Genomic DNA, 15,537 nt, shown 5'->3' on the forward strand with positions numbered 1-15,537 from the left:
GCATGGCACGGAAGGTTCCCCTGCTTAAACCAGCACATGTCAAGGCCCGTCTTCAGTTTGCCAATGACCATTTGGATGATCCAGAGGAGTCATGGGAGAAAGTCATGTGGTCAGATGAGACCAAAATAGAACTTTTTGGTCATAATTCCACTAACTGTGTTTGGAGGAAGAAGAATGATGAGTACCATCCCAAGAACAGCATCCCTACTGTGAAGCATGGGGGTGGTAGCATCATGCTTTGGGGGTGTTTTTCTGCACATGGGACAGGGCGACTGCACTGTATTAAGGAGAGGATGACCGGGGCCATGTATTGCATCCTCAGTTAGAGCATTGAAGATGGGTCGAGGCCGGGTCTTCCAACATGACAATGACCCGAAGCACACAGCCAGGATAACCAAGGAGTGGCTCTGTAAGAAGCATATCAAGGTTCTGGCGTGGCCTAGCCAGTCTCCAGACCTAAACCCAATAGAGAATCTTTGGAGGAGCTCAAACTCCGGTTTCTCAGCGACAGCCCAGAAACCTGACTGATTAGAGAAGATCTGTGTGGAGGAGGGGCCAAAATCCCTCCTGCAGTGCAAACCTGGTGAAAAACTACAGGAAACGTTTGACCTCTGTAATTGCAAACAAAGGCTACTGTACCAAATGTTCAAATACTTTTTTGCGGCTGTATCATACAAATAAATAGTTAAAAAATCATACATAGTGATTTCTGGATTTTTTTTTTTTAGATTATGTCTCTCACAGTGGACATGCACCTACGATGACAATTTCAGACCCTCCATGATTTCTAAGTGGGAGAACTTGCAAAATAGCAGCGTGTTCAAATACTTATTTTCCTCTGTATACAGATAACTCGCACACCACTCTCACCACACCCAACAACCAGCACGCTCAGTTAATACAAGGAAAACATAACAAGATAAAACAATCCTATACTAACTATACCAAACATTGAACCCAAAGCAGATCAAATTATTAATTACTCTGTATGTAAGTCAAATGAATAAGAAACCAACATAGTTACCTGATAGCATTAATAACGTAAACAACCAGTTTTAAGAGACAGAGCTAAAGACGACAAGCAGCAGCGATAAGTGCTGATAGATCTTAGGGTAGGATGAAGATTATTCCAATCACACGGTGCCTTATATTGATTTCCGTCCGGCTACAGTAAAAGTTCTTGGTACAATAAAGAAGGGATGTTGCATCTGTCTGAATGGATAAGGATCTCTACAAGGAACTAAAAATTGCTTCAAGTATGGAGGAGAGTTTAAAGTAAACACATTTGAAAATGAACTTTATCCAGTGAAATTCCTGTTACCAGGTAACTGACTCATACATAGTGCAGTGATGAGTGTTAAATGGACACCAAGACAAATCTACAAAGACAATTAAAAACAACATTAAGAGGCCGAAGACTGGTGTCAGTGGTGTTCATATAGATGATATCAGCATAATCAATAATCGGCAGTATCAACTGAGTAATAGTTCTTTTCCTGACTTGAAATGAAAAACAATGTATTGATCAGTAAAGACAACTTAAACAGCCTTTTTTGTTATGCAGTCAGTATGCAATTTGAAATTGAGTTCAGGGTCTATCCAAAAACCAAGATATTTAAAAGAATCCACTTCATCCATGAGAGACCCATCCTCTGGGTCTGACTAGGAACCGTGGAAAACACCACACGGATGCTCCCGTGAGATAAGCATTAAACCAGAGCAGAACATTTTGATGCAAACCAATGGAATAAAGCTTATCAAGCAGCAGGTGTAATCACCCATATCGAAGGCCTTGGAAAGGTCAATAAAGATAGCACACTATGCTGGCCTTTGTCAAATGCTGAGAACACATCATTAGTGAACTTTACAAGGACTGTGGTGGTTGAAAAAGCAGGTCTAAAGCCAGACTGCTTAGAGGATAAGATATTGTACTGATTCAGATATTGTGATAATTGATTGAAAATTAATTTCTTAAATAATCTGGCAATAGAACAGATAATAGAAATTGGTCAGTAGTTATAGAATATCAAGGCAGCATGAGGAGGATTTCAGATGTTATATGTCCTCCAGGTTTTTATGGTTAATGGAATCAAGTTGTCTCACGCTATAAGAGCCGTTTTTAAGTGGACACAGAGACAAGACATATCTTGGGAGGGAGGACAGGAGATAAACGGAGGAGACGTGAGAGGCAGCAGAGAAGGTAAAACGGGAGCGCTCTCTGTGAAGACTCTCCGGACGAGTCCAGAACTGGTTTTCCTTCCGGGCCGAGGTGCTGACGGGACAGCTGTCTGGTCTGAACGAGATCCAGGATCCGGAACAACAGACCACAGGTCACTTTTAAATCAATTTACTGTCAATCACACGCGTAGACTGTTCCTGTTGAGCCCAGCAGGGGGCAGCGTCACGCCGTTTCACTCAGTCAGCTGTTCAGTGGGAGATTGCACAGGTGATGTGTCTGCCAAAAGTTGAACTGGGAATCTGATATATATAGTTTACACATGCTGAGATGATCAGTTTTACCGTAATCAATTAAAATCATGTCACTTCCTGAATCATATGAAAGCTGCTTAATAAAGACATGCTTTTCAAAATAAAACACTGCAGACAGTTAAAGGGCTACTTTTATTTTGAATGAAACATTAAAATTAGTGTTTGAACAGAGGAAATACCTTCATCTGATCAGAACCGTTCACATGAAGAAACCAGATAATAAAATATCAAAACAAAGTCGTGGTTCAGTAAGAAATAACTCTACCTTTGGATTTCTAAGAATTATAAATATGGACATGACGTGTAGAAATAAAAGTCAAAACATGACAATAAAATTTTAAATTTACAAGGAAGAGTCCAAATAGTCTAAGAAACAAAGTCATAATTATATGAAAAGTATCGTCAGAATTTTACTTATAAATCAGATTTCTCTTAAATTGGGGATTTAATTTCCTCAAAATACGACTTTATTTAAATAACTTATCTCCAAAGATCCAACTTCCTGTTTGAAATTCATTTACATGATTGTTTTGCAGTAACGGTCAAACTGCAGATCAATAAACTCACCAGATATGTTGTTCAATAAAAACCTGCTTCAAATTAAATTAAAATAACAGCGATCAGGCTCAGATCAATGTTTCCTCTCTGATAACAGACCGATCAACAACTCGTACCAAAGTTCAGATTTCTTCAGACGGGAATTTAAACAAATGAAAATAAATAAATAAGTTAGAGATTGAAATGTTTTGTTGATTTGTTCTGAAATTAAAAAGGAAACTTTCAGCTTCGTGATTCTAAAATAAAAACTGGTTCTGATATTTTGATCTTTCCCTGCAGGATTAATCTGAAATGTCCCAGAAAGCACTGCTGCAAGAACCATCCAATCAGAGCGCTCCAGACCGGGGGCGGCATTAGCTCCGGGGACCTGCTTGTGGAACCGGAGGGCCGCCTGAGAGAGGCGCCACACGGATCAATAAAGAAGAAGCTGAAGCATCTGAATCAGTTCACTTTAGGTTTGAGCTCTGAACAGCTGAGGTTTATGGGTAATGTAGTATTAAGTGAGGGGAAAAATGAGGCACATTTACTTCAGACCTGAGCGCCGTGCAGCCGTGATCAACCATCACAGTGCTGATCAGACGCCAAAGATCAGATTCACCTGCCAATGTTTAAACTGCTGGATCAGGAGCCTCAACACAGGTCCCCTCCTGGACTCTGACGTCACGTCCAGACCCCTCCGCCTCCTGGACTTAACCAAACCTTCTAGCGGTGAGAGTCAGATCGATAGCCAGCAGGAAAATACACGATCGATCGGGCCGGCGGTTTGAAGGTGACGGTGTTCAGCTTCCCGCCTCCTGACGGAAACTTCTGGTAGGTGTGAAATTCAATTTGTATAATTACTAGACAAACACGCCTTAAATGATTCTTCCTAAGTCCCACCCTCCCTTAGTTACTGTTGCTAGGCGAGACAAGGACGCACTCTTTGCTGGACGTGAAGACATCAGAAAGCTGCGTCTACGCGCCAACATCCAGGCCCGCCCCGTTAAAATGTCAGCAACCAACCTTTAGCGTTACCACGGAGATAAGGAGGAAACAAACATGGCTAACATCAAGCTGCCCTTTAGCTAGCGCTTTGCTAACGTTAGCCATTGGTGTTAGCCTCCTGCTAACATGCTAACATTTGTTAGCAGGTGAGCTGAAGGTCCTGATCCAGCAGAGGAAGTGACAGTGATGTCACAGTGATGTCACACAGTGATCACAGTCACTTTAACTTCCAGGACTAACAGGGAGGACTAACTGAGCATGCTCACTAAAATGACTCAACTGAAGGGGGCGGAGCTTTCAGATTATTAAGGACACCTTTCATTGGTCTGGTCGTAACCATGGCAACAACAAAAGCCCACTGTCTGGTGTGTGTCCACCTGAGCAGAGGTCAGAGGTCAGGTGGGCGGGGCTTGCTGGCTCAGAACTCGACCTTGCAGGCGGGGAAGGTCTCCTCCTGCATGGCCACGGTGCTGTTGCTGCCCAGCACGGTGATAGACAGCCCGGCCTGCCTGTCGTGGGTCTCCTGGTACCACTCGTGCATCGCCAGCGAATCAAACGTCGGGATGAGAGTCACCTGAGAACAAGTCAGGGAAACAGACCAATCAGAGAACCAATCATAAGAAGGAGAAGCACATGTGCCGGTGTTTGTACGGACCTGGACCTCCGGCCAGCTGCTCTTCCCCTCCAGCAGGGCGTCCAGGATGCTCCTCATCGCCGCCTCCTTCACGGGGTCGTCTCCGCTGATGATGTAATGCGAGGAGCGAAGACGTCTGAAGAAGTCCTGGTCCACGGTGGAGGAGGCGCAGCCGGACGGCAGGTAGGCCAGGTCCACATAGACCGCTGAACCCTCAGGACCTGCAGGTTTGGAAGCTGGTAGGAAGTCAGAAGAATGAGATTCACGTGTTCCCCGTGAAGAAACCTACAGGAGCTCAGAACCGGGACCACATCAGAACCGGGTCTTAAACTGGACTGAGGTTCTGGTTTCAGAATGAAACCAGAGCTAGAGAAGGTTTCTCAGGTCGTACAGCAGTTGAGAACGATTAGACTGATCACTGTCTGGATAATCAATGAATCGCTGCGTCAATTTCCGGTCTCTCAGTTTATTTGGGTTGTCGACGTTTGAGGACGTCACCTCGGGTTTTATCTCTTTCTCTGGATGCGAACAAGTCCGTTTCATCGATAATGAAAAGAACGGTTAGTGGTGACCGCCCTGAACAAGATGCTGGTCTTACCTACAATCAAAACAAGCATCGATGAATCAAACTAAAATTTCTGGCACCATTTTAAAAGTCAAATTCAAAACTTTTTAGGACTTTTCATGACCTTAACTTCCCTCATCAACACTTTTTCAGACCTTTTACAGGAACCCTGTCATAACTTAGAACTAAATCTGTGTATCAACGTACTGAATGTTTCCTGAACGCTGCAGAAGCTCTGCTGCGTTCAGGAAACATTCAGTGTTTCCAGGACTACGCCTACCTGAGGATGAAGGCTTTGCGGTTCCGATTCTGGAGCCTCCGAGTGAATTCCGGGACGACAGCTTTGTGTCGAGGCTGGAGGTCATCTTCAGTGACCCTGTGGAGCTGACGGCTTTGGACTTAAGGTTCTGGGCTGCCGTACTTCCAGGGGTCACCTTCTGGGTTGTACCTGTGGGTTTCTTGGTCTTGGCAGCTGAACTCTTCAGGTTTTGACTGAGCCTTCAGCCTCTGGGTCTGCCATGCAGGCTCCAGGCTGTGGGGGTAACGGGGGCAAATCCTTTACCGGGGCTGGCGGCGGGTCATGGGAGGAAAGCTGCCCTCCCACGTGGGAGTAGTGTTGACTGGGATGGAGGCTACTGGAATCATCAGAGTCCAGATCCGCTGTGATGGAAGGACACTCTTCTGTACTGGGGGGGGCGTCAGAGTCCGTGGCCGTCGGGAGGGAGTCGCTAATTGATGTGGGAGGGGTTTCCTGGCTGTAGGATGAAGGGCAGTCGCTGCTGCTTTGATCCTGCGAGCTGTTGTTGTCGGGGCCAACGTGCTGCTGATGGTTCTCTGGATTCTTGGGGTGCTGGAACTCACAAGGGGACACCAAGCAGAGGTCGACATCATGTGGAACATCCAAGATAAATTCTGACATCCCATGGATCTGTTCCTCTGATCCATTATCGTTGGATCTCAGGGGTAAGGCCGTCCCCGCGTTGGAGTCGGCGTCACTAACATGTCCGTTGGAGTAGACTCGGTCTCCCATGGTGCCTCTGGGTGACCCTGCGGCGGGTGGCAGCATTTGCTCTAAAGAAAACGACAGGGATTCATCAACCTCTGTAGAGTGAGGAGAGCCGACCTCAGCCGGCATGGAGGTCATGGTGGGGGAGGAGTCCGGCATGATGTCTTTGAAAGGACTGAATGTCAAAAGACTGGACTGCTTGTCCTGAGAGGACGTGGAGTTTTCCAGACCTTCCCTGAAGGAGCTCAGGTCTGAGGTCCTGCAAGAACCTCCCTGGTTATAATCCTCAAGGCCCTGGCTGGATCCTCTCGCCCCGAGGCTGCTGTCATCAACTAAACACAGAATGTCCCCTTCAGGGGACTGACCTGTACAGCTGGAGGCAGAACCTGCAGGAGACCCCGGCTCCGGGGCCTTTCCCCTAAGCTTGCACATATATCATCTGTTCCGTTTCTCAAGGAGCCCCCGACCAGCTGGTGTTCAGCCGTGAGATCAAAGTTAACACTGAGGTCCCCCTTAGGAGTCCTCGTCTCCATACAGCGAAACTTCTCAGGACTCTCTACTGTCAAAGGCTGGTTCCCATCAGCCTTTGCTCCATTACCATTTGTGACCGCGGTGGGCCTCGCGTATTGACCGCCGTCGCCATTGCCATCTTCCAATCGAAGTCTTTCAAATTCAGCCGTCATGTCTTCAGGCGTGGACACTTTGGAGCGATCTGCCTCCTTCTGGTTTTCCTGATCCCTGGACCCTGGCTTACCTTTAGTCCCTTTACTCACAGGGTCTTTCTTTGGAAGAGTCCCATCTTTCTTGAGCGTCCCGCTCTTACCCGAAGCTTTCTTTACTTCTGTACTTGCCGCTTTCTTCACTTCTTTAACAGCTGGCTTTGCCGTCTTCTTCTCCTCCGTTTTCCCATCCTTCTTGCCGTCTTTCTTTGGCTCAGGTCTGCTGTCTTTCTTTGGTTTTGTACTTAAAGTTTCCTTTTTTACCACTTCCTTCTTTTTCTCTCCACTCTCGTCTTTCTTTATAGCTGCAGCAGGAACCTTCTCGTCCTTCTTTTCACTTCCTTTTTCTCTTCTTTTGATGCATCTTTCTTTGGAAGAAGCTTGTCGACAGGTTTCGGTGGCTTTGATTTTGCATCGGCATCCTGCAGTTTGGGCTTTTCTTCCCCATCCTTCTTCTCTTTAGGTGCAGCGTCACCCACCTTTGGCTTCGTTTTCACCTCCTGTTTTTGACATCTACTCGTCCGAGCTTGTCTTTCTGCAAGGCACTGCTGGGTCTGAAGTCCTTAGACTGGGACTTAAGGCTTTCCCGGCTCTCTGCTCGTTTGGGTTGTTTCTCAGTTTTGGATGTTTCTAGGTCCTTCAAACACACAACCGGATGTCTGAGGAAATCTAGATGTTTGAGTTTCTCAAGTCCATCTAGGATTTTGGTCTGCGGTGTGCACCCTGGGAAGAGGACACGGATGATCTTCTCCTGAGGGCTGGAAGGATGCCAGACCAGCAAAGCACAAATGGAAACAAGGCATGGTAGTGGAAGATCTGAGCCCTTTACATTTGATCCGTTGTTTGGCCAAATCTGCATTAAAGCCTCAAGGTTCTTGCTGCCGCTCACTGGATTCAGCGTGTACAGCTCCAGACGGCCGACTCCCATCTTTTGAAACAAGATAACTGGTTCTATACTGGGTCCGCTGGACCGGACGAGGGGTTCAGGTTTGATTGCCAGTCTTTGTAGGTGCTGCAGAGTGAGCGACACCTGGTCACAACTCCGCAGCTCGCTGGGATCTCCCTGTACGGACTTCAGTCTGTCGGGAGCATTGAGGAAGACCACCCCGATCTCAGGAGAGATGAGGTTTTTCATCCAGTCCTCTTCAGTCTGAGATCCAGCAGACTCTTCCTCCTGCTCAGCTACTTTCCTCCACAGCAGACTGTTCAGCCCGGGAAGATTGTCCACACCAACGTGGGTCAGGAGCACCGAGTCGATTCTGTCCAGGTGTCGAACCAGTTTCCAGAAGCAGGAGCGGGGATCCGAGCCACCGTTCACCAGGACGTTAAAACCATTAACAGCAAAGAAGGCGGCATCCCCCCTCCCACCGGGGAAGATGTAGCAGCAGGGCCGCGAGAGCTTCAGGAATCCCACGGTGCTCGGGGGCTCCAGGAGGTCAAAGGGGGACTCGGGCTCCAACGACTCAGACAGGTACTCTGTGAACTCCTGCAGTCCCTCCATCTCTGGGAGGACCAGCGGAGGGTTGATCTGGATGTTTATGAAGTCTTGCAGGTTGTGTTTTTCCAGCACAGAGTCCTTCCAAAGGCCGACGTTAGGACAGCTGAGGGTGAGGCTGGCCTTCACCGCTGGGTCCGCAGAGCTCAACAGCTCTCCGACCTGCCACAGAGAAACCACACGGTCTTATTGTGAACATTAAAACAGTCGAGCGCCTGATCGGCTCAGTGCGACACCTTCTCTCACCTGTTCGTCTGCAAATATGTGGATGAAGTGTTTGAGAGAGAAGCAGCCTTTCTGTAACACGATGTCTCCGCTGTCTTCCACACACTGACCGGCCAGAACCAGCAGTTTGTGTCGGGACGAATCGCAGACCAGCCGCCGCACCTGGGCACACAAACAGGAAGCACACCTTAGCCATACACCTGCTCACACAGACCCACCTTACTGCCGTCTGTGTGTGTCCTCATATCCGCTACATCACTCTGTACCTCCTGAAGCTCTAATCTCATCTATCGGTGATTACATGACCTGCAGGACAACTCAGGTTTCTGCAGAGCTGCAGCCGGAGAGGGCTGAGGTGAGGTCACATGATGGGAATCGGTTCCTCGGATAATAAACGCTGGCACATACTCAGCTCTGACTGAGGATCCAGCAAGTGTTTTCAGGTTGTTAAAGAGCCAGCGGCTGCTGGGAGGAGCTTCTGTTCTCACCTCTGAGCAGACGAAGTCGTGCGCTGGATTCACCACAACCTGAGTGTCCAGAACGTCTCCGCAGTGCTGCAGCGTGCGCTGACCTGCAGGAGACACAGCAGCCGGCCAGAGACATGTTAGCTTCCGGCCATCACAGCGTTTCAGTCTTTACACTGAGAACCAGCAACACGTTGTTCTTTATTCAGTGTGTGTGTGTCTCAGCTGACACACCCCCACCCGGTGTTGTCAGATTTATTGATGATACACATTGATTCTGAATATTTTAAACAGATTCCTTTTCCACAGTATCGAAACTGAAAATGCGCTTCTCTTCATCACTTGCATGTGTCCTTGTGATTGGACGCTAGCTGTGCTGTGATTGGCTCGTAGCCTACTCACTGACACTACTGATATTGAAGATAATGTACAATCTACTTAATACGAATATAAATGTTTTAAATCTTCATATCTACAGAGGAAGTGCAACTCACTCTAACGTGACGTCTCAGTAAATCGTGTGTTTAACCATCATGTTTTTCAGGGAGCGTCACACTCCGTCCTGAGCCAAATAACAAAATAGGTAAGAAGATTTAAATGCAATAAAACCAACTGTACTTAACACTTAATTTCCTGCCTTTTGGAGAAAGTTTCTGATTGGTGACAAGTGATGTGAAGAGCCAATAAAAATGAGAGGCGTGTTAAATGATTCCACCAGATGAAACCAAGGGAAAGCCGAGCTCGTGGTGATAAACGGCGAGCTGCTCCTTCTATTTCTTTCTGTGTTGATTGCAAGCAAAACCATACAGATAGTAACTGCAGGGGCGGCTGCAGCTGTTCCGCCAGTGTATGAATGTGAATGAATGGTGAATGCAGATGTAGTGTAAAAGCGCTTTGAGTCGGCGAAAAAGACCAGAAAGGCGTTATACAAGTACGGAGCATTCACATTTAATTCTTTGCGGCTACAAAAAGTATCGATTGAAGTTCTGGTTTGACGGGAGACGTTTGGATTCTACTCGACACCGAGCAGCGATACCCGTCCCCGGATCCCGGTGGAAAAGGTCCACGGCGTTGGGAAGCTGCAGTGGTGGTGCACAGTAAACAGTAAATGAACTGATGCCGCTCTGCTATTAGCTTCACTTAACTTCTAAGATCAGCTGATTCGATAATTCTGTAATTAAATTCAGCCATTTAATCAAGTTCGTGTCCCCCGCGGTACCCCACACACTACAGCATAGTTAGCACAGTAAGCCGGAGAGCTAACTTAGAGGTCCTGGTAGCTGAGCACCAGAACCAGAGGCGGGCTCTCAGTGAACACGGACCGGGACTCGGACTCCAGGGACGACGGAGACACGGCAGGTTCAGGCTTAAATATAACACTGTCTAAACCGCAGGGATCTCACGCGTGACGGCATGGCATCCGCAGACTTCTTTCTCGACGGGCTAAATGTTCAGGTGACGCCGCGTTTCTCGACGCTGAACACAACCTGCAGGATTCCTGAACTTTCCGTCTTTGACGAGACATAAAAAAAGCCGATACCGCCGCAGCGCTGTAACTGAACACGGTAACCGGCCACGCCTGGTCCTGCGACAGAACTGGACTTCCTGCAGAGAGAAACGTACGAGGAAATGATCTACGTCCCGCCTCGGTCCTGCTGGAGCTCAAGTTCAGTTTAAATCACTCTGCTTCTAATGTGAAAGTCCTCTGACAGGAAGTTAGCTGACCTTTGACCTGCCGAAACACAAAGGGACACGTCGGTGGTCTTACCTGGGACGTCCTCCGACAGGAAGGCCGAGTGTCTCGACACGAAGAGTTTCAGCTGCTGGTCCAGAACAGGAACTTCCAGATCTACAGGCCAACACCGCACACCTGGAAAACACACACACACACACCTGTGAAACCGATTGGTCACATCCCAGCTGAGAGCTGACCAATCACAGGAGCCCATCTGACCTCCAGCTACACAGCAGGTTCTGTTCGGTCCTCTGATATCCCAGTGGAGACAGCGTTGCCCCTAGGATGGAGCTGTAGCAGCGCAGGTGAAGCAAAATCTTTGTCAGATATGAAACCAGCATGTGCTGCACCTCAGAATATAAAAAATGTCACTGTTTCCCAGATTAATGTGAGCTTTAGATGAATGTTTTGGTGCTGTTCGGGGGGGGTCCCAAGAATCACCAAGCATCAGCTTAACGGCAGGAAAACCCTGTTAATGCTGCTCAGAATCATTACAGATGCGATCGTTCATGTTTTTGTGTCTTCATTTTACAGCTCCTGACATTTATCTGTACAGATTAATATAAAAACAGGCAGCATGAGAAACCTCCTCCCTTCTGAGCTGCATTTCATTTCCCCATTAAAACAGAAACGTCTCCTCATCAGCTCATAAGGACGAGTTTGCATCACTGATTAGCTTCACTAACCCGAGCTCCTCCGGTCACCTCCGTCCTCTCTTTTCCCGACTGAAACCTGACGGAGCTGCAGGCTGCACCGGTTTGTACCTGATGTTCAACACATTAAGGGTCGGCAGTGATAAAATCCAGCTTCCAGTGACTCTCTATGAACCGAGCTAATGTTCAGTCACAGAGCAGCTCTGCAGCTGCTGTAGAAGCTGCTCGGGCTGAAGGGGAGATGTCGCCTAACTCGGAGCTAACCGGCTTCACTTTCCCAGCAGCCGGGAAACAACAGACTTTTCTTGGTCTCGAGAAGCCGACACGCTGTAACATTTACTGCCAGAATGTTTTCCTCCGCTCAGACATTCAACACTGATTCCTCACGGGAGCGACGCTGCTCTTAGAACAGCACCTCCCTCAGGAGAGGGAGCGAGGAGAGGGAGCGAGGGGAGGGAGCGAGGGGAGGGAGCGAGGGGAGGGAGCGACGCTGCTCTTAGAACAGCACCCGTCACGTAGAGGTTCTGTAGGGAGCGAGGGGAGGGAGCGAGGGGAGGGAGCGAGGAGAGGGAGCGACGCTGCTCTTAGAACAGCACCTCCCTCAGGAGAGGGAGCGAGGGGAGGGAGCGAGGGGAGGGAGCGACGCTGCTCTTAGAACAGCACCTCCCTCAGGAGAGGGAGCGAGGGGAGGGAGCGAGGAGAGGGAGCGACGCTGCTCTTAGAACAGCACCTCCCTCAGGAGAGGGAGCGAGGGGAGGGAGCGACGCTGCTCTTAGAACAGCACCTCCCTCAGGAGAGGGAGCGAGGGGAGGGAGCGACGCTGCTCTTAGAACAGCACCCGTCACATAGAGGTTCTGTAGGGAGCGAGGGGAGGGAGCGAGGGGAGGGAGCGAGGAGAGGGAGCGAGGGGAGGGAGCGAGGAGAGGGAGCGAGGGGAGGGAGCGAGGGGAGGGAGCGAGGGGAGGGAGCGAGGAGAGGGAGCGAGGGGAGGGAGCGAGGAGAGGGAGCGACGCTGCTCTTAGAACAGCACCCGTCACATAGAGGTTCTGTAGGGAGCGAGCCGAGCGCTGAGCGCTGCCACAGTGTGCCAGTGAAAACATTTGGAGCGAGTAGTTTAATGATCATGGGAAATTTCAGCAGCAGCGCATTACATTAATATCACAGGGCACCGCGTGCCAACGGGCCCCGGGGCCACGAGGTTTGTCTAAAATACACTGGTGTGACAGCTTGTGGTTCTGTTGTGGCGCTTCATCATGTTCAACACCGACAGCAGCAGACTGGAGACAAACTGGTCCCCCGGTCCCCCCCCACACACTCTGAACTGGTCCCCTGGTCCCCCCCACACTCTGAACTGGTCCCCTGTAAACAGGAGGATCGTGCCGTTTCCTCATCAGCCAGATCAACTGTTCCTCCTCAGCAAACAGGAAGCTGATCATATTTAGCAACGCCGCTTCCTCTTTGTGTGTCAGCAAGCACGGGATCAAATCAGCAGGCAGATAAAAGACTGGAAATAGAGAAATACAGAGTTTGCTTGAACGCAACTGGAACACATGACATCCAGCAGACAGAGTTTGTGTTCAGCCACAGCAGATATTTATAACTTTGACGCGTTAATCACGCAGGATGTTGCTCTGAGGCGCCGCAGTCACAGCAACAACTACAGGCAGTGGCCCATGCTGGGACTGCGAGGTCATCTGTTTCTACTGGTTTCTACCAGTCAGCTCCGCCAGTGGTTCTCAAACTGTGGGGCGGGCCCCGCCGGGGGCCGGGAGTGACCAGGGCAAAACATGGAGGGGCACTGATCTGAATAAATGTGATTCTTTTCTATAATTTCTTTTACTTCACTTCCCTCCACAGACTGCTGATCCTCATTTCCAGGTCAATCATCAACATCCTGAAAGTCTCTGGGAAACAGCTGGACGATTAAAGTTTCTGTTTTAATCTGCTCTTTACAGAAACACCAAACCGGTCAAGCTCAACAAAATAACACCCATCCGGTGGGCAGAGATTTTCAAAATAAACAGGGCTCAATGCTGCGACTATTGAAAAGTTCCAGACTTAAATAAAAAGTTAAAGTTCAGTATTATTTTCAAAGAAATGTCCTTTTTCTGCCCAATGTGAGTCAGCGAGGTTTCAGCCGACCATCAGGAAGCAGAAGTCTTTCAACCAACAAACACCAGTTTCAGACCCAAAGCTGGAAGATAACCCGGGTAAAGTGCTAAACAGAGACCGTCGGGACCCAAAGCTGGAAGATAACCCGGGTAAAGTGCTAAACAGAGACCGTCGGGACCCAAAGCTGGAAGATAACCCGGGTAAAGTGCTAAACAGAGACCGTCGGGACCCAAAGCTGGAAGATAACCCGGGTAAAGTGCTAAACAGAGACCGTCGGGACCCAAAGCTGGAAGATAACCCGGTAAAGTGCTAAACAGAGACCGTCGAGACCCAAAGCTGGAAGATAACCCGGGTAAACTCGGACCGGATGTCCGCGGTGATATCAGGTCTAAATTTAACCAGAGATGCAGAAACAGCTGCTTCACATGGCGGACTGGACTAAACCCGTAACAGAGTTTCCTCATTTCACCATCAGGCTGTGGTGAAACTCACGGAGCTCACTGTGAACAAAGTGACGGTTTAACGCAGGAAACTAACGTTAATGTGGTTGCTTCGTGTTTTGTTAGCATGCTAACGCTAAGTTACACGGTTTAACCCCGGGAAAAGTTTTAATGTTACCGACAGGAGGAACCAGCTGTTTTCATACTGAGGTGCAGAACCGAACACAGTTTAACAGTTTGTAACAGCAGCAGCGACGTCTGTCTTCTTCACGGGTTTTATTCTGAAGGGCCCGCAGACTTCCCGCTCTGGTACCGAGGCGGCGGCTCGGTTCGTCTTCGGGGCCCGTTAACTTTACCAGAACTCACCTGCGTCAATCTGCCGCAGCAGCCGCTCCAGCAGCCCGCGGGCCGCAGTGACCCCACCACCACCAGCACCGAATAATCCGCCGCCGCAGGCCGAGAAGAACCGGGACCGCCGCCCCTCCCGCTGCCGCCGCCATGATGGGTTGGACAGGCCACTAATGACGCCACCGGACACAGACACATGCCCCGCCCGCCCGGTCAGAGGCGGAAAATGTGTAAACTGGCACACGAACGGCCAATTACAGAGGAGAAGAGAGCAGCGGAGAGGGAGGCTGGCCAATCACAGGAGAGGGGGCGTTCAGGTGCTGCTGGGGAAATCATCACTGTGTTCAGATTCAATCTCAACTGCTGAAAATGCATAAAACTTACATAAAATAAAATTTAAAGTTATTTAAACGGTTTCAGATCTGAAAATGAATTTATCTGTGGTTTAAATCTGTTAAAAAGCTAAAGTGCACAATACTTCTCAAGGTTATGTGAAAATGGCACCAAAAATTGTGTATTAACCCTGTTATCTTTTTAAACTGGATGTGATTCAGTGTATTGATTTTCTAACTATAATATTTAGTATTTAACAGATGAACTTGTTGTTTTCCATTCAGACATACACAACAAACACTTCAACACTAACACAACAAACATTCAGAGACAAACAATAAGCAGTAAAAACAGTTTGTCTTTTAATGGTTCTGGTTATTAACAATAAACTTTAATGATGTTAATATCAGACAGTTTTTACACATTTCTTCCAATATGTCGTGTTTAGTTGTAACAAATACTTCTGTTGTAAGTATTTTTAAGTTGCAGTTCAGATGTAGTGGAAATATTGATGGATTACACTTTTAATAACTGATGAAAAATAAGGCGGCCGAGTGGCAGACCCTTGGCTCTGACGTCTCTCCATGTGTTTGTACATGTGCGTGTATTTATTTATAAATAAACTATTTCTGATTCTCATTTCAGACCTGTATGTATAATTCACAAATTTACAATGGAGTGAAAACATTGAATTTCCCCTTGTGGGATTAATAAAGTAGTTCTTTCTAATTAATTTAACATTTGAATGAGCTGAAACAACATTTTATTAGAAATGT

At 48.2% G+C, this 15,537-nt stretch overlaps 1 pseudogene; it reads right to left on the bottom strand.

The window, feature by feature from the left end:
- Positions 1 to 2,603: 2,603 nt before the first annotated feature.
- On the bottom strand, positions 2,604 to 14,496 carry LOC119888338 (annotated as a pseudogene).
- Positions 14,497 to 15,537: the final 1,041 nt, after the last annotated feature.

Source organism: Micropterus salmoides, unplaced genomic scaffold (genome assembly GCF_014851395.1).
Source record: "Micropterus salmoides isolate LMB-PRFRI ecotype aquatic unplaced genomic scaffold, ASM1485139v1 Ms_hic_scaffold_5, whole genome shotgun sequence".
Lineage (NCBI taxonomy): Eukaryota > Metazoa > Chordata > Actinopteri > Centrarchiformes > Centrarchidae > Micropterus > Micropterus salmoides.